The sequence below is a fragment of the Octopus sinensis genome, linkage group LG29, assembly GCF_006345805.1.
Source record: "Octopus sinensis linkage group LG29, ASM634580v1, whole genome shotgun sequence".
Lineage (NCBI taxonomy): Eukaryota > Metazoa > Mollusca > Cephalopoda > Octopoda > Octopodidae > Octopus > Octopus sinensis.
The window spans coordinates 13294990-13317858 of record NC_043025.1 but is presented as its reverse complement, the minus strand read 5'-3'; the positions used below and the strand labels follow the sequence as shown (position 1 = coordinate 13317858).

Below are 22869 nucleotides of genomic sequence, written 5' to 3'. Positions count from 1 at the left end.
TTACGTCCCTGTAACTTAGCGGTCTGGCAAAAGAGACTGATAGAGTAAGTACTAGGCTTACAAAGAATAAGTTCTGGGGTCGATTTGCTCGACTAAAGGCAGTGCTCCAGCATGGCCACAGTCAAATGACTGAAACAAGTAAAAGAGTAAAAGAGAGAGAGTAAAAAAAGAGTTATTATTATTATTATTATTATTATTATTATTGAGTGAGAGAGCAGTGCATGCCATCAAAGTGACACTGGGGTAAAATATACGAAGCCCAGTATACCCATCATGACTACCCGTCTGATAAAGGTACACCAGGCACATGCATCACAACCATATCTGCGGGACATGGTGATCTCATATCAAGATAAACAGCACATGACCTTGCAGGTGGGGCCCAGTTAGAATTTTCTTCTGGTCAAGTAACCCATCCCACTCAAAAGGTCCCTGAACAAGGATTGTTTTATGGATGATGAACAAAACACCCATTTTTCCAGAGGTGAATTATTCGAAAACCCATAGAATCCCTCTCAACACATGGCCATGATGCTCCCCCACTACTTCTACTCGTGGTCAGAGAGGCACATATCGTCAGCCACCAAGGGACATGCTCAATTGGTTAAGATCTTTGTAAGCCTAGTACTTATTCTATCAGTCACTTTTGCCGAACCTTTAAGTTCCAGGAACATTAACACACCAACATCGGTTACAAGCGATGGTGGGGACAAACACAGACACACAAACGTATACATATATATACTTCTGCTCGTGATCAGAGATGCATATATCGTCAGCCACTAAGGGACATGCTCAACTGGTTAAGGTCAAACAACTGACAAGCAAATCTGTGGTATTGAGCAGAATATTTGCTGTAAAACCCATCTTTTATACCAAGACAAAACAATGTACATGATAACACTTCCAATCAGTTAAGATCAGAAGCCATGAGAGCCACTGCCTGGGACTGCATCAGGGCATTTATTATTATTATTATTATTATTATTATTATTATTATTATTATTATTATTATTCAGTAGTATTATTTTTATATCGTGCTTTCACTTCACTACCGAGCGCAGCTCTGTGTGCCTTGGGTATGTGCTGTGATTTGTTGTGATGCGCTGATGGTTACTGTATGGAAAGTGTTCTGCGTAGGATGTGTGCAGTGCCCAGTAGTGCAATTTTCTGTATGTTATATGTGTTTGTAAGTCCTGGTGTTTGTGTTATGTATTTGTCTGAATATTTTTTTATCATGCCTAATGCACCTACTATGATAGGAATTGTTTCTGTTTTCAGATTCCACATTCTGGTTACTTCTATTTCCAGGTTTTTGTATTTATTATTATTATTATTATTATTATTATTATTATTATTATTATTAGTAGTAGTAGTAGTAGTAGTAGTAGTAGTAGTAGTAGTAGGGACCAGTCATTCCCAGTGCTCTGTTAGTACCTATTTTATTGATCCCTGAATGGAAGAAAGGCAAAGTTAGCTCTAGCAAAGTTGGCAACACTTACAGACCCTGATGTCCCTAACAGACAACACTCCACTGGACGCACAGAGAGACCCCTACTGACCCTTACATACCCTTGCAATTTTTTGCACTCTTGCAAACATTACAAACCTCACAGGCTTTCCCAACCAAACTCTGCATATTTCCCACACCGTCTCACCTTCTCGGCCCTCACAAACCCTTCAGCGGCTCTGACAGACCCTCACGGTTCTCGTAAAGGACCACTTAATATTCTAAGCGCTCTTCTTCCGGCATATAATAATCAACAATTAAGTTTTCAAATGTCAACCTCTCATTTCACGAATCTTTGCTTCTCTTTTAATTCAGAGAACGAACTTTCCCTCTCCGTCTGTCCGTCTGTCTGTCTCTGTCTCTCTGTCTCTCATCTCTCTCTCTCTCTCTCTCTCTCTCTCTCTGTCTCTCTCTCTCTCATCTCTCTGTCTGTCTGTCTCTCTCTCTCTCATCTCTCTGTCTGTCTGTCTGTCTCTCTCTCATCTCTCTCTCTCTCTCTCTCTCTCTCTCTCTCTCTCTCTCTCTGTCTGTCTGTCTCTCTCTCTCATCTCTCACATACACACACCACACACACACACACTCACTCTCTTTCTGTCTCTCTCTATCATTTCTCACATGCATGTACACACAGACACACTATCTCTTTCTCTCTCTCTCTTTCTCTCCCTCCCTCCCTCCCTCTCTCCCTGTTTTTCTCCCTCTTTCGCTCTCTGCCTCACACACATACTGTCCTTCTCACTCTCTCTCTGTCACCCACATTCGCATACACTAAAACTTTCTCTGTCTGTCTGTCTGTCTGTCTCTCATTTGGTCTCAACCTCTCTTTCTATCTCTTTCTTGTTTGCTTTCTCTCTCCCTCTCTCTCTCTCTCTCTCTCTCACACACATGTACACACTCTCTGTCTCTCTCTCTCTCCCTCCCTCCCTCTTTCTCTCTCTCTTCTCCACTTCTCTTTTCATCCTTTCAGGGTCAATAAATTAAGGACCAATAAAAGTATTGGAGTTGATGTAATCACCTTAACCCCTTCCCCGAAATTCTTGGCCAAAATATTTGCTTGTTTTCAACTTAAGATATGGAGAGTGGCAGAATTATTTGATACATGGAAGGAAGTTCAATCCTAGGTGTAGTATTAAAAAATAATATACATCCAGGGGCTCTGTTTCATCTCGATCATTTTTTTTTTTTTACCTTTTTATAATTTAATTCAAAGTTGAACTTGTATTCTGACTGATGGAGTGGTCATGGGTGGAATAATTTTGATCGTGGGTTTTTTTAGTTTACCACATCACACCACACACTACCATGCTGTTATATATGTATATATATATATTTCTTTACTACCCACAAGGGGCTAAACACAGAGGGGACAAACAAGGACAGACAAAGGGATTAACTCGATTACATCGACTCCAGTGCGTAACTGGTACTTAATTTATCGACCCCGAAAGGATGAAAGGCAAAGTCGACCTTGGCGGAATTTGAACTCAGAACGTAACGGCAGACGAAATACCTATTTCTTTACTACCCACAAGGGGCTAAACACAGAGGGGACAAACAAGGACAGACAAAAGGATTAAGTCGATTACATCGACTCCAGTGCGTAACTGGTACTTAATTTATCGACCCCGAAAGGATGAAAGGCAAAGTCGACCTTGGCGGAATTTGAACTCAGAACGTAACGGCAGACGAAATACCTATTTCTTTACTACCCACAAGGGGCTAAACCAGAGGGGACAAACAAGACAGACAAAGGGATTAACTCGATTACATCGACTCCAGTGCGTACGGTACTTAATTTATCGACCCCGAAAGGATGAAAGGCAAAGTCGACCTTGGCGGAATTTGAACTCAGACGTAACGGCAGACGAAATACCTATTTCTTACTACCCCAAGGGCTAAACACGGGGACAAACAAGGACAGACAAAGGGATTAACTCGATTACATCGACTCCATCCAAGTGCGAACTGGTACTTAATTTATCGACCCCGAAAGGATGAAAGGCAAAGTCGACCTTGGCGGAATTTGAACTCAGAACGTAACGGCAGACGAAATACCTATTTCTTTACTACCACAAGGGGCTAACACAGAGGGGACAAACAAGGACAGACAAAGGGATTAACTCGATTACATCGACTCCAGTGCGTAACTGGTACTTAATTTATCGACCCTGAAAGGACGAAAGGCAAAGTCGACCTCGGCGGAATTTGAACTCAGAACATAACGGCAGACGAAATACGGCTACGCATTTCACCCGGCGTGCTAACGTTTCTGCCAGCTCGCCGCCTTATATATAGCCACCACTATGACCTCCACACCACCACCACCACAACCACTACCGCCATCACCACCACCTTCATATACCCACACTTGGCCAGACACAGCCTCTGTAACTCCGTTATTCCATGCAATAAAACAGAAGAGGTCATCATGGAGTACAGGGGCACAACTATCAGTGCTTGACATGTTCTTCTCATAGCAGAGAGCAGTAGTGGTGGAGATGGGATGGGGGTTGGGGTCAGGGTATCGATGTCCCCGTATTTGTCTGGAGACTTTGTTTGTCGATCCCAGGAGGATGAAAGGCAAGAAACCTGACTCTAGTGCTGCTTGAACCCCAAACACCGAAGAAGCCAGGATTAAATCCCACGAGCATTTTGTCGATTCCGTCGGCCCGTGGCCTGCGAAGAGATGAAAAAGGTGAAGTTGACCTCGACAAGGTTTGAACTCAGAATGACTGGAGCCAGGAAGAAACACAACAGTACTCCTTACTCTTTTATTTGTTTCAGTCATTTGACTGCGGCCATGCTGGAGCACTGCCTTTAGTCGAGCAAATCGACCCCAGGACTTATTCTTTGTAAGCCCAGTACGTATTCTATCAGTCTCTTTTGCCGAACCGCTAAGTGACGGGGACGTGAACACACCAGCATCGGTTGTCAAGAAATGCTAGGGGGACAAACGCACACATACATATATATATATACGACAGGCTTCTTTCAGTTTCCATCTACAAAATCCACTCACAAGGCATTGGTCGGCCTGGGGCTATAGCAGAAGACATTAACTCAAGGTGCCACGCAGTGGGACTGAACCCTGAACCATGTGGTTGGTTAGCAAGCTACTTACCACACAGCCACTCCTGCGCCTAAAGAATTTTTTTTTTTTTTTGACACACCACTGCCACCCTCACCATTTCCCACCCCCTAACCACCCACCCACCCACCACCACCATTTACCAGGATAATTATGTTCCCCAATTATTTGATGTCGCTAAGATGCAGCACAATTTCAACGATTTTCTCTAATGAACATCTCTTAAAAGACGTTTATCTAATTAATTTCATAAAAACGAGTAATTTAATTAGTCCCGGACATACATAAACACACGCACACACTGATGAATGCAGAAATGCACACACATGCATTATATATATATATATATATATATGTATGTAGGTCCCGGGTTGAGTCGGGGTTAACCACAGTAAATAAGGTACTCAATACATGGCAGAGTAAATTAATTTATTTTATAGAAGGAGCTTCTACAGGACTAGAACTGTTTCATTCAAAAGAAGTCATCAGGAAATATATATACATATATATACATATATATACATATATATACATATATATATATACAGGGTGTCCCGAAAAAATGTATACACATAGTGGTTCGGCAAAAGAGAACGATAGAATAAGTACTAGGCTTACAAAGAATAACAAATTTACAATTATTTAAGGTGTGTATACATTTTTTCGGGACACCCTGTATATATATATATATATTTTCTGATGATTTCTTTTGAATGAAACAGTACTAGTCCTGTAGAAACTCCTTCTATAAAATAAATATATATGTATATATATATGTATGTATATATACTCTTTACTCTTTTACTTGTTTCAGTCATTTGACTGCGGCCATGCTGGAGCACCGCCTTTAGTCGAGGAAATCGACCCCGGGACTTATTCTTTTGTAAGCCCAGTACTTAATCTATCGGTCTCTTTTGCCGAACCGCTAAGTGACAGGGACGTAAACACACCAGCATCGGTTGTCAAGCAATACTAGGGGGACAAACACAGACACACTAACACACATACATATCATCATCATCATCATCGTTTAACGTCCGTTTTCCGCGCTAGCACAGGTTACATATATACGACGGGCTTCTTTCAGTTTCCGTCTACCAAATCCACTCGCAAGGCATTGGTCGGCCTTGGCTCTAGCAGGAGACACTTGCCCAAGGTGCCACACAGTGGGACTGAACCCGGAACCATGTGGTTGGTTAGCAAGCTACTTACCACACAGCCACTCCTGCGCCTTTGAATGTATGTGAATGTATTTATATATTTCTAGGTGCGAATAAATGTAAAGGGTAATGACCCCCTTCGGTCAGGCACTGACCATGGGTTTGCACCTAGAGAGATACCCTCTGAGGCACAAGTCTGGGCAAGGTTGTTTTATGGAAGACCAGCAGTCGCCCATGCATACCGGCCTCCCCTCTCCACGTCACCGATGTTGTCCAAGGGAAAAGCAAAGGGGCCGATACAGCTTGGCACCTGTGACGTCGCAACTCATTTCTACAGCTGAGTGAACTGGAGCAACGTGAAATAAAGTGCCTTGCTCAAGAACACAACACGCAGCCCCGTCCGGGATTCGAGCTCACAACCTCACGATCGTAAGCTCGACGCTCTAACCACTGAGCCATGCGAATAAATGTAAAGGCATATATATATATATATATATTATGTGTGTGTGTGTAATGATAGATGCATATATATGTTTGTTTACATGTGTGTGTATGCGTGTATATGTGTACTTATAGATATATATATTTATACCCAGAGAAGATACATACATTTTATGCATATTGTATGACTATAGCGTTATGATATATTTATGTATGTGCGTATCTATATATCTATCTATATATATATATGCATATATATGTATTTATATATATGCATATATATATATATATATATATATATATATACACATATATATATATATTCATATATACATATGTATTTATTTATATACATATATATATGCATATATATATATACACACACACATATGTACACTCACACCAAGTTACAGACATGTATATACATGCAGACACATGTGTCCACATGTTGACATTTGGTCAATGCAAACAGGCCAAGGGATCGCGAAACATTATTTATGATCACCAATGATGATGACGAGGCCTGCTAAAAATAACAGCCAAATCTCTCTGAAGTCGCACCCTACAGTCTTGCTAAAAGAAGGACATTAGATAATGACAACATATTTTTTCATGCTACAGTAGGGGTGGTCAAGGTTGGTAAGCTCTTGATTATAGAGTTTTTTTGCTGATCAGTCAGGTCTGACCTGGGGCTAAACAACAACAGACAGTGGGAGGACTAACAGACAGACGGTGATATGATTGATATAAAGTTCAGGTAGCAAGGTGGCAGAGTCACTACCGTGCCAGACAAACATGCTTAGTGGCATATCGTTCTGGGTTCAAACTCCACCAAAGTCAACTTTGATTTTCATCCTTCCTGACTTGATGAAATTAGTACCAGTTACATACTGGGGTCAATGTAATCAACTAGCCCCCTTTCCACAAAATTGCTAGCCTTTGAAGCCTTTACTCTTCTTCTCATCATCATCATCACCATCATCCTCCTCATCATCATCATCACAATTGTCATCATCATCACCATCATCATCATCATCACAATTGTCATCCTCATCATCATCATCACCATCATCATCATCACCATCAACATCATCACCATCATTCATCTTCATCACCATCACCGTCATCATCATCACCGTCATCGTCATCACCATCACCATCATCACCGTTATCGTCATCACCATCATCCTCATCACCACCACCATCATCATCATCATCATTATGTGAATCTAATCAGCTTATCCCCTTCCCTGAAAATGCTAGCCTTGTACCAAAATTCGAAAAAACAATATTATTGATTTAAAGACATTCTGTCAATATTTTTTCAGACCTAATTTACCTTCTTCTACATTTTTCTAAATGTGTTCTTTCCCAGTTTCATTTCATTTTTATAGTATGAAGTGATTTGAGAGAGATTTTACTTCTATTTCTAGCAGCTCCAGGAGCTGTTCAAGAATTTGGACCTGGAGATCTCCATTTCTAGCAACTTTGAGGACCACTTCTCAGTGGTGTTGGGCGTCAACAAAGAGCCCTCGACTACAAGACGACCAAATCTTTTTTTTCCAAGGTCTGGGGTCTCCCGCCCCTAAGCCCTAGACCATCACCTAATCACCCTTACCCGTCTTGTTGCTTAACAACAACAACAGCAGCAACAGCTCCAGAAGACCAATGGAGCCTCCGCCATTAAGTCGCTCACTGAATGTCTACCAGAAGCCAGAAGTTCATCTGTTTGTCAAGAATTCAGGTGACCATTTGATTAATGTCATCTTCCCATTGAACTATTTTCCCACATTTATCACTCGGAATCAACTGCAAGAGTTCTTTTCATTAGTTTAGTCCCAGGGAAAATAGCAGACCCCTGTGACCCTATTTCATTTTTTTCATGCTCCTTGTGAGAGGAGTATGAGTTTGTTGTCCACACTCCAGATATTTGACCTTGGTATTTGGATTGGATAGGATTTTTTGTTCCTTCTCTAGCCATCCCTGGCTCATAAGGACCAGTTTCCCCGGTTTCTTTGGCATATAGGTTCCCCATCTGGACAGGACGCCGGTCTGTTGCAGGTGAGCTGCAAGATGCAGGAGGAAAGAGTGAGAGAAAGTTGTGGTGAAAGAGTCAGCAGAAGTTCACCATTACCTTCTGCCGGAGCCACGTGGAGCGTATACACGTTTGCATTATGTGATATATACAATAATAATAAAGGACGTTACCGTATACAGTTTTACAAACCAAGGACGTTATATAGACCTCCTTGACTCAAGTTAGAGAAGGGGTGCGTATTATACACAAGGTTTAGGTTTTTCAGAAGTACAGCCCCCTAAAAATCCCCTGCGTATACACGTTTGCATTATGTGATATATACAATAATAATAAAGGACGTTACCGTATACATTTTTACAAACCAAGGACTTGACTCAAGTTAGAAAAGGGGTGCGTATTATACACAAGGTTTAGGTTTTTCAGAGGTACAGCCCCCTAAAAATCCCCTGCATATACACGTTTGCATTATGTTATATATACAATAATAATAAAGGATGTCACCATATACATTTTTACAAACCAAGGACCTTATATAGACCTCCTTGACTCAAGTTAGAGAAGGGGTGCGTATTATACACAAGGTTTAGGTTTTCCAGAGGTACAGCCCCCTAAAAATCCCCTGCGTATACACATTTGCATTATGTTATATATACAATAATAATAAAGGACGTCACCATATACATTTTTACAAACCAAGGACGTTATATAGACCTCCTTGACTCATGTTAGAGAAGGGGTGCGTATTATACACAAGGTTTAGGTTTTCCAGAGGTACAGCCCCCTAAAAATCCCCTGCATATACACGTTTGCATTATGTTATATATACAATAATAATAAAGGATGTCACCATATACATTTTTACAACCAAGGACGTTATATATACCTCCTTGACTCAAGTTAGAGAAGGGGTGCATATTATACACAAGGTTTAGGTTTTCCAGAGGTACAGCCCCCTAAAAATCCCCTGCATATACACGTTTGCATTATGTTATATATACAATAATAATAAAGGATGTCACCATATACATTTTTACAAACCAAGGACGTTATATAGACCTCCTTGACTCAAGTTAGAGAAGGGGTGCATATTATACACAAGGTTTAGGTTTTCCAGAGGTACAGCCCCCTAAAAATCCCCTGCATATACACGTTTGCATTATGTTATATATACAATAATAATAAAGGATGTCACCATATACATTTTTACAAACCAAGGACGTTATATAGACCTCCTTGACTCATGTTAGAGAAGGGGTGTGTATTATACACAAGGTTTAGGTTTTCCAGAGGTACAGCCCCCTAAAAATCCCCTGCGTATAATACTCAAAGGCAGACTATACTCGAGGATTTACGGTATTCTCGATTGTGAGAGCAGTGTCGTGGTTGAATAAGGTCTTGTGGATGAGGACTGACCTAGGGCTAAACAATAACACTGTGTACTGGACATAAGTGTTGAGTACATTTTGTGTGACTAAGAGGTCAATTAAGTGACACTGGTGACGAGTGAAGGGCCAAGTGCTTGTGCATTTCCTCTTTACAGTCAAACACTGAGTGGACAGGGACACATGTCCACACACACACACACACTCAGGTGCATATATATGATTGTGTGCAAGAGTGTATGTATATGTATAAATGTGCATGCAAACACAGACATACATACGCATATATAGATGTGTATATATATATATATATATATATATACATGCATATGTGTGTGTATATATATATATATATATATTATATATACATAGAGAGAGAGAAAGACATATATAATATATATTCATCTGTGTATATATATAATATATATATATATATATATATATATATATATATATATACCTATATGCATATATAGGAGTGGCTGTGTGGTAAGTAGCTTGTTTACCAACCACATGGTTCCGGGTTCAGTCCCACTGCGTGGCATCTTGGGCAAGTGTCTTTTACTATAGCTTCGGGCCGACCAAAGCCGTGTGAGTGGATTTGGTGGAGGGAAACTGAAAGAAGCCTGTCGTATATATGTATATATATATATATATATGTGTGTTTGTGTTTGTCCCCCTAGCATTGCTTGACAACTGATGCTGGTGTGTTTATGTCCCCGTTACTTAGCGGTTCGGCAAAAGAGTCTGATAGAATAAGTACTGGGCTTACAAAAAGAATAAGTCCCGGGGTCGAGTTGCTCGATTAAAGGTGGTGCTCCAGCATGGCCGCAGTCAAATGACTGAAACAAGTAAAAGAGTAAGAGAGAGAGAAAGACATATATAATATATATTCATATGTGTATATATATGTATGTATATATATATATATATATATATATGCATACACATATACATACCCATGGCACAGAAGCCAGTTGGGGTGGCGGTGGCATCGGCCACATTCGCACATAAAAAGCACCATCCGAACGTGGCCAATGCCAGCGCCGTCCCGACTGGCTTCTGTGCCGGTGGCACATAAAAAGGACCATCCGAACGTGGCCGATACCAGCGTCGCCCCGACTGGCTTCTGTGCCGGTGGCACATAAAAAGCACCATCCGAACGTTGCCAGCGCCGCCTTGGCACGTTAAAAGCTCCAACCGATCGTGGCCGATGCCGGACCCCGCCTGGCATCTGTGCGGGTGGTAAAAGGCACCCACTACACTCGCGGAGTGGTTGGCGTTAGGAAGGGCCTCCAGCCGTAGAAACTCTGCCAGATCAGACTGGAGCCTGGAGCAGCCCCTGGCTTCCCAGACCCCGGTCGAACCGTCCAACCCATGCTAGCACGGAAAATGGACATTAAACGATGATGATGATATACATATATATATATATGTGTGTGTGTAGCCTCTTGTGGGCAGTAAAGAATTAAGAACTGATATATAATCTGAGTCTGTTTCCATTGGTACAATTCAACCCTGGACCATTCCTGATCCTAAGGAGACAATATAGGGTTGGAACGGTTCCAATACTGCTCCTTGTCTAAGATTGGCTTGAGGTATATTTGACTACTGTTTCTAGGAGATCAACCATCCACATAGAGGATTGCTAATTAGTGCTGTATTAATTATCGTCTATTTCCCATTAAGCCAACTAATTTTCTCGTCTCGTCTCATTAACAAATTAAATCATTTTCACTCGTAGGAAAATGAAACCAAATTGCATTTATTGGTCTTTAACGAAGTCACGTTTAACAAATATCCTCATCGCCCCCTCACTCTCCTTCTCTCTATATACATATGTGTGTATATATATATATATATATATATGCGCCCTTCTCTCCCCTCTTTTTACATTGTCTCTCTGGACTCCTATGCATACTTAAGCTAGTAACCTGCCTCACTCTTGATTCCGAATTCCTTTTGCCAAGTCTGTCCATAAACGAAGTGATCCCAAGATAAGAAATCCTTGAACTTTAATTCATCCCGTATTTCTATTTATTATTATTATTTATTAATTATTATTATTCTGATCCCCCTAGACGCCACTCTGTTTACTATTTCAGCCTCGCCTCGTTTTTGCATATTCTGTATAATTCACTAGTTATCATTATAGATATTTAAGATCTATTCTCCCTTACAGGGCTGATAGAAATTGGCTGCCGATTCTTCGCGCCCTTCTCTCCCCCTCTTTTTACATTGTCTGTCTGGACTTCTATGCATACTTAAGCTAGTAACCTGCCTCACTCTTGATTCCGAATTCCTTTTGCCAAGTCTGTCCATAAACGAAGTGATCCCAAGATAAGAAATCCTTGAACTTTAATTCATCCCGTATTTCTATTTATTATTATTATTTATTAATTATTATTATTCTGATCCCCCTAGACGCCACTCTGTTTACTATTTCAGCCTCGCCTCGTTTTTGCATATTCTGTATAATTCACTAGTTATCGTTATAGATATTTAAGATCTATTCTCCCTTACAGGGCCGATAGAAATTGGCTGCCGATTCTTCGCGGCGCGCCCGCCCTACCCACCCCCACCACCAATACCGAATATCTCTATTTTGCTCCAACTATACCGGATGTCGTTTCTCCCACCACCATTATAGGTGTCTACTCTTTGAACCCCCCTCTTCAATACGCTATTTCACCATGCATTACCCCTCTCTCGATATCCTACGTTCTACTTGCCTAGAACCTGTCCTCTGAACCACCCCTCCCACTGGTGTTCCCCTATATTTCTGCACCCCCCCACCACCATTATAGGTGTCTACTCTTTGAACCCCCCTCTTCAATACGCTATTTCACCATGCATTACCCCTCTCTCGATATCCTACGTTCTACTTGCCTAGAACCTGTCCTCTGAACCACCCCCCACCACCATTATAGGTGTCTACTATTTGAAGCCCCCTTTTCAATACGCTATTTCACCATGCATTACCCCTCTCTCGGTATCCTACGTTCTACTTGCCTAGTACCTGTCCTCTGAACCATCCCTCCCACTGGTGCTCCCCTATATTTCTGCACCCCCCCCCCCCATAAAAAGCACCATCCGAACGTGGCCGATGCCAGACCCCTCTGGCACCTGTGCAGGTGGCACGTAAAAAACACCCACTACACTCGCGGAGTGGTTGGCGTTAGGAAGGGCATCCAGCTGTAGAAACACTGCCAGACTAGACTGGAGCCTGGGGCAGTCCCGAGCTCCCCAGACCCCGGTCGAAACCGTCCAACCCGTGCTAGCGCGGAAAACGGACGTTAAATGATGATGATGATGATATATATAACAAAGTGGAGTTGTAAGGTACTGCATGAGTGGAAATAAAGTGTCTTGCTCAAGAACACAACACGCAGCCCAGTCCGGGATTCAAACTCACAACCTCACAATCGTAAGCTCAACGCTCTAACCACTGAGCCATGTGCCTTCACAGAGAGAGACAGATATATATCATAAATACATATATATATATATAAAACCCCACCTTCCTAGGGCTAAATAGTGGTGGTGTAATTCCCTTTACAGGACTATTGCGTTACATTGACACTATACAACCACTCTCTCTCTCTCTCTCTCTATATATATATATATATATATGTGTGTGTGTGTGTGTGTGTATATATATATATATATATATATATACACACACACACATATATATATACACACACATATATATACACACACACATATATTTACATACATATATGTATACATACATATATATATCATCATCATCATTTAGCATCCGCTTTCCATGCTGGCATGGGTTGGACGGTGCAACTGGGGTCTGGGAAGCCAGAAGGCTGCACCAGGCCCAGTCTGATCTGGCAATGTTTCTACGGCTGGATGCCCTTCCTAACGCCAACCACTATATATATATATATTACATATACACACTCACTTATACAACAAGCTTCTTTCAGTTTCCGTCTACCAAATTCCCTCACAAAGCAGCTTTGGCCTGTCTAAGGGGCTAAGAAATAGAAGACCCTTGCACAAGGTTCCATGCAGTGGGACCGAACTGGAACACATGCGGTTAAGAAGAAAAACAAACCTCTTTTCACACAGCCATGCCTGTGTTCTGTAGAAACGGATGAGGAAGAAAGCGATGGAGACGGATAAAAATAGTTCCTGAATGACAGATGTAACGCATCAGAGCTGACTTCAGGCAGAACAACACAAACACTGAAAGAGAACTAGGTTCCCATACATGGTGAATTTTGTCTGTTCAAATATTGAATATTCATAAGATTTACTCCAAGATATTCTGTCAACATTTCATTCTTCGTTCCTCGGCAGTTTTGCATTTAACCATTTTTCTGTCAAATACACAAAATGCCATTTTCAATGATGAAGGATAAAAAAAATAGAAAGTCAACAGCTTTTTTTGTTTTCTCATTCATTGGTGCTGCAGATATCTCGCTTATTTAGGGTTCTATACACACACACAAATGTTTATATTTATATATACATATATATATATATGTGTATATATACACACACACACATATATATATATATTTATGCACACATACATATATGTTTATATAATTATATATATACATGTGTATATATATATGTGTATAAAAAGCACCATCCGTTCGTGGCCGTTGCCAACCTCGCCTGGCCCCCGTGCCGGTGGCACGTAAAAAGCACCATCCGTTTGTGGCCGTTGCCAACCTCGCCTGGCCTCCGTGCCGGTGACACGTAAAAAGCACCATCCGTTTGTGGCCGTTGCCAACCTCGCCTGGCCCCCGTGCCGGTGGCACGTAAAAAGCACCATCCGTTTGTGGCCGTTGCCAACCTCGCCTGGCCTCCGTGCCGGTGACACGTAAAAAGCACCATCCGTTCGTGGCCGTTTGCCAGCTCCGTCTGGCTCCTGTGCGGGTGGCACGTAAAAAGCACCCGCTACACTCACGGAGTGGTTGGCGTTAGGAAGGGCATCCAGCCGTAGAAACATTGCCAGATAAGACTGGAGCCTGGTGCAGCCTTCTGGCTTCCCAGATCCCCGGTCGAACCGTCCAACCCACGCTAGCATGGAGAACGGACGTTAAACGATGATGATGATGATGATGATATGCACACATACAAATATAGGCATGCACACCCACATATACACACTACACACACATGCTCACAAACAAGCAGGCACACACACACACATATATGCATATATATATATTTTTATAAAATTTATGAAGAGTTTTTGTGAATCTTGATGTTGACATAAGTTCCTTGTTTTTCCTGATGAGAAAGCGGCATAATGCACCCCTTATTCCTTCACAATTAGGAATATGCAGCCTTGGAAACATATGTCGAAAATAAAGGAAATTTGTTAATTTGTCGTTCAATTCCATTCTTTCATATATTCATAAATTTTATAAAAATACACACAAATTTCCACACGAAACCCGTAGTCTCTGACCTAGGCACGTAACTTCAACCGTGTTCTTTCTGATGTTAATTTGCTACCCAGGTATCGGTTAAACGAATTATCCATAAAAAGATATTTCATTTTTCTTCTCAGATATATATATACCTGGGACGTAGTCAGTCCACCTGTGCATACCTTCTTCCTTGTGACACTTGTGAAGACCTGTTGAGGCAAGTGAAAATCAAAATCAAAATCAAATCAAATCAAACCAAATAAAAATAGATGAACATCAATGGAATTTGTATCTTTGTGGTACCAGTGCCGGTGGCACACAAGAAAACCATCCGAACGTGGCCGTAGCCAGTACCGCATCGACTGGCCTCCGTGCTGTGGGCACGTAACAAACACCATCCGATCGTGGCCGTTCGCCAGCCTCATCTGGCACCTGTGTCTGTGGCACATAAAAAACACCATCCGAGCGTGGCCGTCTGCCAGCCTCGTCTGGCACCTGTGTCGGTGGCACATAAAAACACCATCCGAGCGTGGCCGTCTGCCAGCCTCGTCTGGCACCTGTGTCGGTGGCACATAAAAACACCATCCGAGCGTGGCCGTCTGCCAGCCTCGTCTGGCACCTGTGTCGGTGGCACATAAAACACCATCCGAGCGTGGCCGTCTGCCAGCCTCGTCTGGCACCTGTGTCGGTGGCACATAAAAACACCATCCGAGCGTGGCCTCTGCCAGCCTCGTCTGGCACCTGTGTCGGTGGCACATAAAAACACCATCCGAGCGTGGCCGTCTGCCAGCCTCATCTGGCACCTGTGTCGGTGGCACATAAAAACACCATCCGAGCGTGGCCGTCTGCCAGCCTCGTCTGGCACCTGTGTCGGTGCACATAAAAACACCATCCAGCGTGGTCGTCTGCCAGCCTCGTCTGGCACCTGTGTCGGTGGCACAAAAAAACACCATCCGAGCGTGGCCGTCTGCCAGCCTCATCTGGCACCTGTGTCGGTGGCACATAAAAACACCATCCGAGCATGGCCGTCTGCCAGCCTCATCTGGCACCTGTGTCGGTGGCACATAAAAACACCATCCGAGCGTGGTCGTCTGCCAGCCTCGTCTGGCCCCTGTGTCGGTGGCACATAAAAACACCATCCGAGCGTGGCCGTCTGCCAGCCTCATCTGGCACCTGTGTCGGTGGCACATAAAAACACCATCCGAGCGTGGCCGTCTGCCAGCCTCGTCTGGCACCTGTGTCGGTGGCACATAAAAACACCATCCGAGCGTGGCCGTCTGCCAGCCTCATCTGGCACCTGTGTCGGTGGCACATAAAAACACCATCCGAGCGTGGTCGTCTGCCAGCCTCGTCTGGCACCTGTGTCGGTGGCACATAAAAACACCATCCGAGCGTGGCCGTCTGCCAGCCTCGTCTGGCACCTGTGTCGGTGGCACATAAAAACACCATCCGAGCGTGGCCGTCTGCCAGCCTCATCTGGCACCTGTGTCTGGTGGCACATAAAATCACCCACTACACTCTCGGAGTGGTTGGCGTTAGGAAGGGCATTCAGCTGTAGAACACTGCCAGATCTGACTGGCCTGGTGCACCTTCGGGCTTGCCAGACCCCAGTTGAACCGTCCAACCCATGCTAGCATGGAAAGCGGACGTTAAACGATGATGATGATGATGATGATATATATATATATATAATTATATATATATATATATATATATAATATATATATATCACAGACCTTGTCCAGGTCTGTAATTATTTTTACTGTTTACCTATATATATATATATATGCATACATACACACACACACACACTGGGTTTGAAAATGTTTTTCATAGAGGTCATCTGAGTGTCAAAGGTCGTGTTGTTTTTGTTTTGACACGAGGCGTGACCAGATGTGATCTGCACTCATCCCACACTCGACCCACCGCAGTTGCACCCCAGCCCCCCCCCCCCCAATCTCTGCTGTTCGCTGATATATTTCTAGCATTTTGTGATTTTCTCACATTGAGGGCTGTGAAAGTGTTGAAAGGAGCTGGAGATTTTGCTGCAGATAACAGGGAGAAGCGAAAGAGGAAGGGTCTGTCGTGGGTGATAAGAGAGAGAGAGAGAGCAGGGTCGACGCAGGGCCTTGGTCTTGGTTTGTCCCTTTTACTTGTTTCAGTCATTTGACTGCGGCCATGCTGGAGCACCGCCTTTTAGTCGAGCAAATCGACCCCGAGACTTATTCTTTGTAAGCCTAGTACTTATTCTATCGGTCTCTTTTGCCAAACCGCTAAGTGACGGGGACGCAAACACACCACCATCGGTTGTCAAGCGATGTGGGGGGAGACAAACACAGACACACAAACACATAAACACACACATACATTATATATATATATATATACATATATACGACAGGATTCTTTCAGTTTCGTCTACCAAATCCACTCACAAGGCATTGGTCGGCCTGGGGCTATAGCAGAAGACACTTGTCCAAGATGCCATGCAATGGGACTGAACCCGGAACCATGTGGTTGGTTAGCAAGCTACTTACCACACAGCCACTCCTGCGCCTATATATATATACATATATGACGGGCTTTTTTCAGTTTCCATCTACCAAATCCACTCACAAGGCTTTGGTCGGCCTTAGGCTATAGTAGGAGACACTATAACAAAGGGAACATTGGCCACCCAAGGAGAGAGGAGCAGTGATCCTTAGACCTGGTGTGGTGTCACATGAAGAAATAAAGCAGGTAATGTGGATTGAGGGAACCAGACGCAAGGGGAAATGATGTCACACCAAGAAGCAGTGTGTTTAAACAGTCTCTTTGCTGGGCTGTCCAGTGCAGAAGGTGTGGCTAGGGAAGTATTCCTGTCTGACCAGAAGCTTAGACAGATTGCATCAAAAGGATGAAACATAAACTTAGGTCCAGATAAAATTAACGAAACAAATTCAAATGGCCAAACTCCCGTGGTGACTTCTTGTTAGCAAGGTAACATAGAACTAATAAGATGTTGATTGATGAAGGAGGAAAGATGGAAGTGAGCGATGCACAAATGTTCAAAAACCTTTACATATGCATGCCTTTCCTCCCTTGGACGACAGGCACCCATGCCAACCCCCTTTGCTTGCGAAGACATGTTGGGGCAATCGAAATCGAAATCGAATTGAACCAGCCAGGATCCCTGGTCTGGTGGTACGTAAAAAGCACTATCCGACTCATGGCCGATGCCAGCGCCGCCTCGGCTGGCTTCCGTGCCGGTGGCACGTAAAATACACCAATCCAACCGTGGCCGTTGCCAGCCTCGCCTGGCACCTGTGCAGGTGGCACGTAAAAAGCACCCACTACACTCACGGAGTGGTTGGCATTAGGAAGGGCATCCAGCTGTAGAAACATTGCCAGATAAGACCGGAGCCTGGGGTAGCCTTCTGGCTTCCCAGATCCCCGGTCGAACCGTCCAACCCATGCTAGCATGGAGAACGGACGTTAAACGATGATGATGATGATGATGCTGTAATTGGATAATAAATAATAATAATAATAATTATGTACAGTGCTCAGGTGCACTACAACTCATCTAAAGTGTATATATAATCAGGTGTAGTTTCGGCGGATTTCGGAAAGCATGAGGGCCTTAAAGGATGCAGTGTCATGGCAGTCAACAACTGACGCAGGCAGTTTGTTCCATGCTTCAGCAACTCTGAGCGTGAAAAAATGTTTCCGAAACTCATGGAAGGAGCTGTGTTGTTTTCTGACTTTGTAGGCATGTCCACGGGTGTTAGACACATGGAGATCAAAAAGGTGTTCAGTGTTGTCGTTGGTGAGGTGGTTGATAACTTTGTGGGTGTTTACCAAGTCCGTCGCCAGACGCCGGAGCTTCAGTGAATCCCATGCCCAGGGAAACAAGGTGCTCAGAATATGGTAGGTGTCTGATGGAGGGTATGCGTTTGGTTGCACGTCTCTGAACAGATTCCAGGAGGTCAATGTTCTGAGCAAGATAGGGGTTCCAAACTGATGATGCGAATTCCAAGTGTAATTTAACCTGCACTGGACAACCCAGCAAAGAAAAAAACTGTTCAAACACTCTGCTTCTTAATGTGACACCATTTCTTGGACAGATTGGTAACATAGAACTAATAAAGATGTTGATTGAATAGTACATCAGTGGTTAGGGTGTCAGCATCATGATCATAAGATTGTGGGTTCGATTCCTGGACCAGGCAACGTGTTGTGTTCTTGAGCAAAACACTTCATTTTCACATTGCTCCAGTCCACTCAGCTGGCAAAAATGAGTAACGCTGCGATGGACTGGCATCCCGTCCAGCTGGGGAACACATACGCCATAGAAACCGGGAAACCGGGCCCATGAGCCTGGCTAGGCTTTAAAAGGGCGCATTTATTTTTCTGCGATGGACTGGCGTCCCGTCCAGCTGGGGAACGCATACGCCATTGAAACCGGGCCCATGAGCCTGGCTAGGCTTTAAAAGGGCGCATTTATTTTTCTGCGATGGACTGGCATCCCGTCCAGCTGGGGAACGCATACGCCATGGAAACCGGGAAACCGGGTCCATGAGCCTGGCTAGGCTTTAAAAGGGCGCATTTATTTTTCTGCGATGGACTGGCGTCCCATCCAGCTGGGGAACACATACGCCATAGAAACCGGGAAACAGGGCCCATGAGCCTGGCTAGGCTTTAAAAGGGTGCATTTATTTTTCTGCGATGGACTGGCGTCCCGTCCAGCTGGGGAACACATACGCCATTGAAACCGGGGCTATGAGCCTGGCTAGGCTTTAAAAGGGTGCATTTATTTTTCTGCGATGGACTGGCGTCCCGTCCAGCTGGGGAACACATACGCCATTGAAACCGGGGCTATGAGCCTGGCTAGGCTTTAAAAGGGTGCTTTATTTTTTCTGCGATGGACTGGCGTCCCGTCCAGCTGGGGAACACATACGCCATTGAAACCGGGGCTATGAGCCTGGCTAGGCTTTAAAAGGGTGCATTTATTTTTCTGCGATGGACTGGCGTCCCGTCCAGCTGGGGAACACATACGCCATTGAAACCGGGGCTATGAGCCTGGCTAGGCTTTAAAAGGGTGCATTTATTTATTTTTTTTTTTTATCTTCTACAGAATTGATGACGTGATGCAGATTTTATTAGAGAAGTATGCATTGTTGGTGAGAATCGAACCCTCAACAAAGGGAACATTGGCCACCCAAGAAGAGAGGAGCAGTGATCCTTAGACCTGGGCTGGTGTCACATGAAGAAATGAAGCAGGTAAGGTGGATTGAGGGAACCAGACGCAAGGGGAAATGATGTCACACCAAGAAGCAGTGTGTTTAAACAGTCTCCCTACCCAAAAAGGGTGCATTTATTTTAATTTTTTTTTTTTTTATCTTCTACAGAATTGGTGATGACGTGATGCAGGTTGTATTACAGAAGAATGCATTGTTCATGAGAATCGAACCCTTCAACTTGTCTTCAATTGACTGGCAAGACCTGAACTTGATTGATAAAGAAGACATATGTGATTGACAAATTCCCTACAGAGTCATAGGTGAGTGGATGCGAGGGAAGTATTCCTTTCTGACCAGGAGCTTGGCCAGATTTCATCAAAAGAATGAAAAAACAAATTACATCCTAAAGAAATCAACGAAACAACTTCAAATGGTCAAACTCTCATGGTGACCTCTTGTTAGCAAGGTAACATAGAACTAATAAAGACGATGTTAGATGCCGGTGGAGATTTCTTTAAGAGCTGACACAGACCCAGTAGAAATAGAATTGTGGAATGACACCAAAGAAAGAATCGTCTAAGATGGAAATTCTAGCTACCAAATTCTATAACAAATTTCAAAATATGAAATGGAACAAATTTCATACACGTGAATTTCATACAGTGGCATCTTCTTTAAGAATCTTTGAGAACATACTCAAAGTACAACATATCTTGATAGGCGAATTTGTAACCGACGAATGAAAAAACAAATTACCGTCTGATAAAATCAACCAAATAAATTCAAACGGCCAAACTCTCATGGTGACATCTTGTTAGCAAGGTAACATAGAACTAATAGAGATATTGATAGAAGAAGGAGGAGAGATGTCAGCGAGAGACATGCAAATGGTTATACAGCTTTACATATGCTGTGATTGGATAAGAGTAGAATTAAATAAAATTAAATAAAAGGAAGGGGAAATAGTGTCACATTAAGAAGCAGAGTGTTTGAACAGTTTTTTTCTTTGCTGGGCTGTCCAGTGCAGAAGGTGTGACTAGGAAAGTTTTTTTTTTTTATCTTCTACAGAATTGATGACGTGATGCAGATTTTATTAGAGAAGTATGCATTGTTGGTGAGAATCGAACCCTCAACAAAGGGAACATTGGCCACCCAAGAAGAGAGGAGTAGTGATCCTTAGACCTGGGCTGGTGTCACGTGAAGAAATGAAGCAGGTAAGGTGGATTGAGGGAACCAGACGCAAGGGGATATGATGTCACACCAAGAAGCAGTGTGTTTAAACAGTCTCCCTACCCAAAAAGGGTGCATTTATTTAAATTTTTTTTTTTTTTATCTTCTACAGAATTGGTGATGACGTGATGAAGATTTTATTACAGAAGAATGCATTGTTCATGAGAATCGAAACCTTCAACTTGTCTTCAATTGACTGGCAAGACCTGAACTTGATTCATAAAGAAGACTAGGAGCTTGGACAGATTGCATGAAAGGGATGAAAAAATAAACTTACGTCCTCATAAAACTGTGTCGTCCTTTCTACAGGCCATCATTAGATGAGTTTGTCCCCATAAAACTGTGTCGTCCTTTCTACAGGCCATCATTAGATGAGTTTGTCCCCATAAAACTGTGTCGTCCTTTCTACAAGCAAACATTAGAGGAGTTAAAACAAACTCAGATCTGGAGATTTTAGTTAATTCTAAACTTAACCCAATCACAGAATGATGTAATGCTGTTTCATTGTTTTTCTCACCGATTCTTATCATCTCCAACTTCTATCCTCAGACTTATTATTCTTGTGTTACCCACTTCACAGGCATCATTAGGTGAGTGTTGTCATCTAAATTTTAAGTTTATCTGGACTTTACCTAAACTTCTTGTCAAAATGTAAAATTTCCCAAACCACACCTTTTGCAAAGGACAACCCAAAAGAGTCTGAAATCTTTAGATACTCTGCTTCGCAATGTGAAAATCCTTTCTTCTTGGTTCTGGTCCTCGTTCTCATTGCCCCTTTAATTTCTTCACATGAACCCACGCAGATCTAAAGATCACTGCTAATCTATTCAGGTGTCTACCAGGGCGCCCTGGCAACGAACACCTTCGGGTGGTGCTTTTTGCATGCCTCACCTTTGGATATTACACTACTCAAGAATTGGGACGAATTTTGAAACCAAACAGATCCGAAGATTTTAGTTAATTCTAAACTTACCCAATCACAGCATGATGTAAAGCTGTCTAACCCTTTTTGTCTCTTGTTTTAATATCTGCTCCCTCTTTTAACATGTTAAGACATCTATGTTGCCTTGTTTACAAATAGCCATGAGTTATATTTCACCATTTTCATCTGTTTGGTGAATATCCACTGATATGTATTTTCCCCTTGTGTTGTTGCACCAAGCATTACGGGGTTTCACAATCAAAGCCTTAACAGGAAATTTATATCATAGAACCAGAGGAGGTTTCAAAATTTATATCAATATTTATATCATAGAACCAGAGGAGGTTTCAAAATTTATATCAATATTTATATCATAGAACCAGAGGAGGTTTCAAAATTTATATCAATATTTATATCATAGAACCAGAGGAGGTTTCAAAATTTATATCA

General features: G+C 42.8%; 1 long non-coding RNA gene across 1 annotated transcript in view; it reads left to right on the top strand.

Moving 5' to 3' along the window:
* The window catches only part of LOC118768429, a 55523-nt gene extending 33219 nt beyond the window's left edge, over window positions 1–22304 (top strand). The window contains exons 2-5 of the long non-coding RNA XR_005004244.1: window positions 20162–20307; window positions 20436–20587; window positions 21336–21481; window positions 21610–22304. This is a non-coding gene — a long non-coding RNA (uncharacterized LOC118768429). The remainder of the gene's footprint in view (window positions 1–20161; window positions 20308–20435; window positions 20588–21335; window positions 21482–21609) is intronic.
* The last annotated feature ends 565 nt before the right edge of the window (window positions 22305–22869 follow it).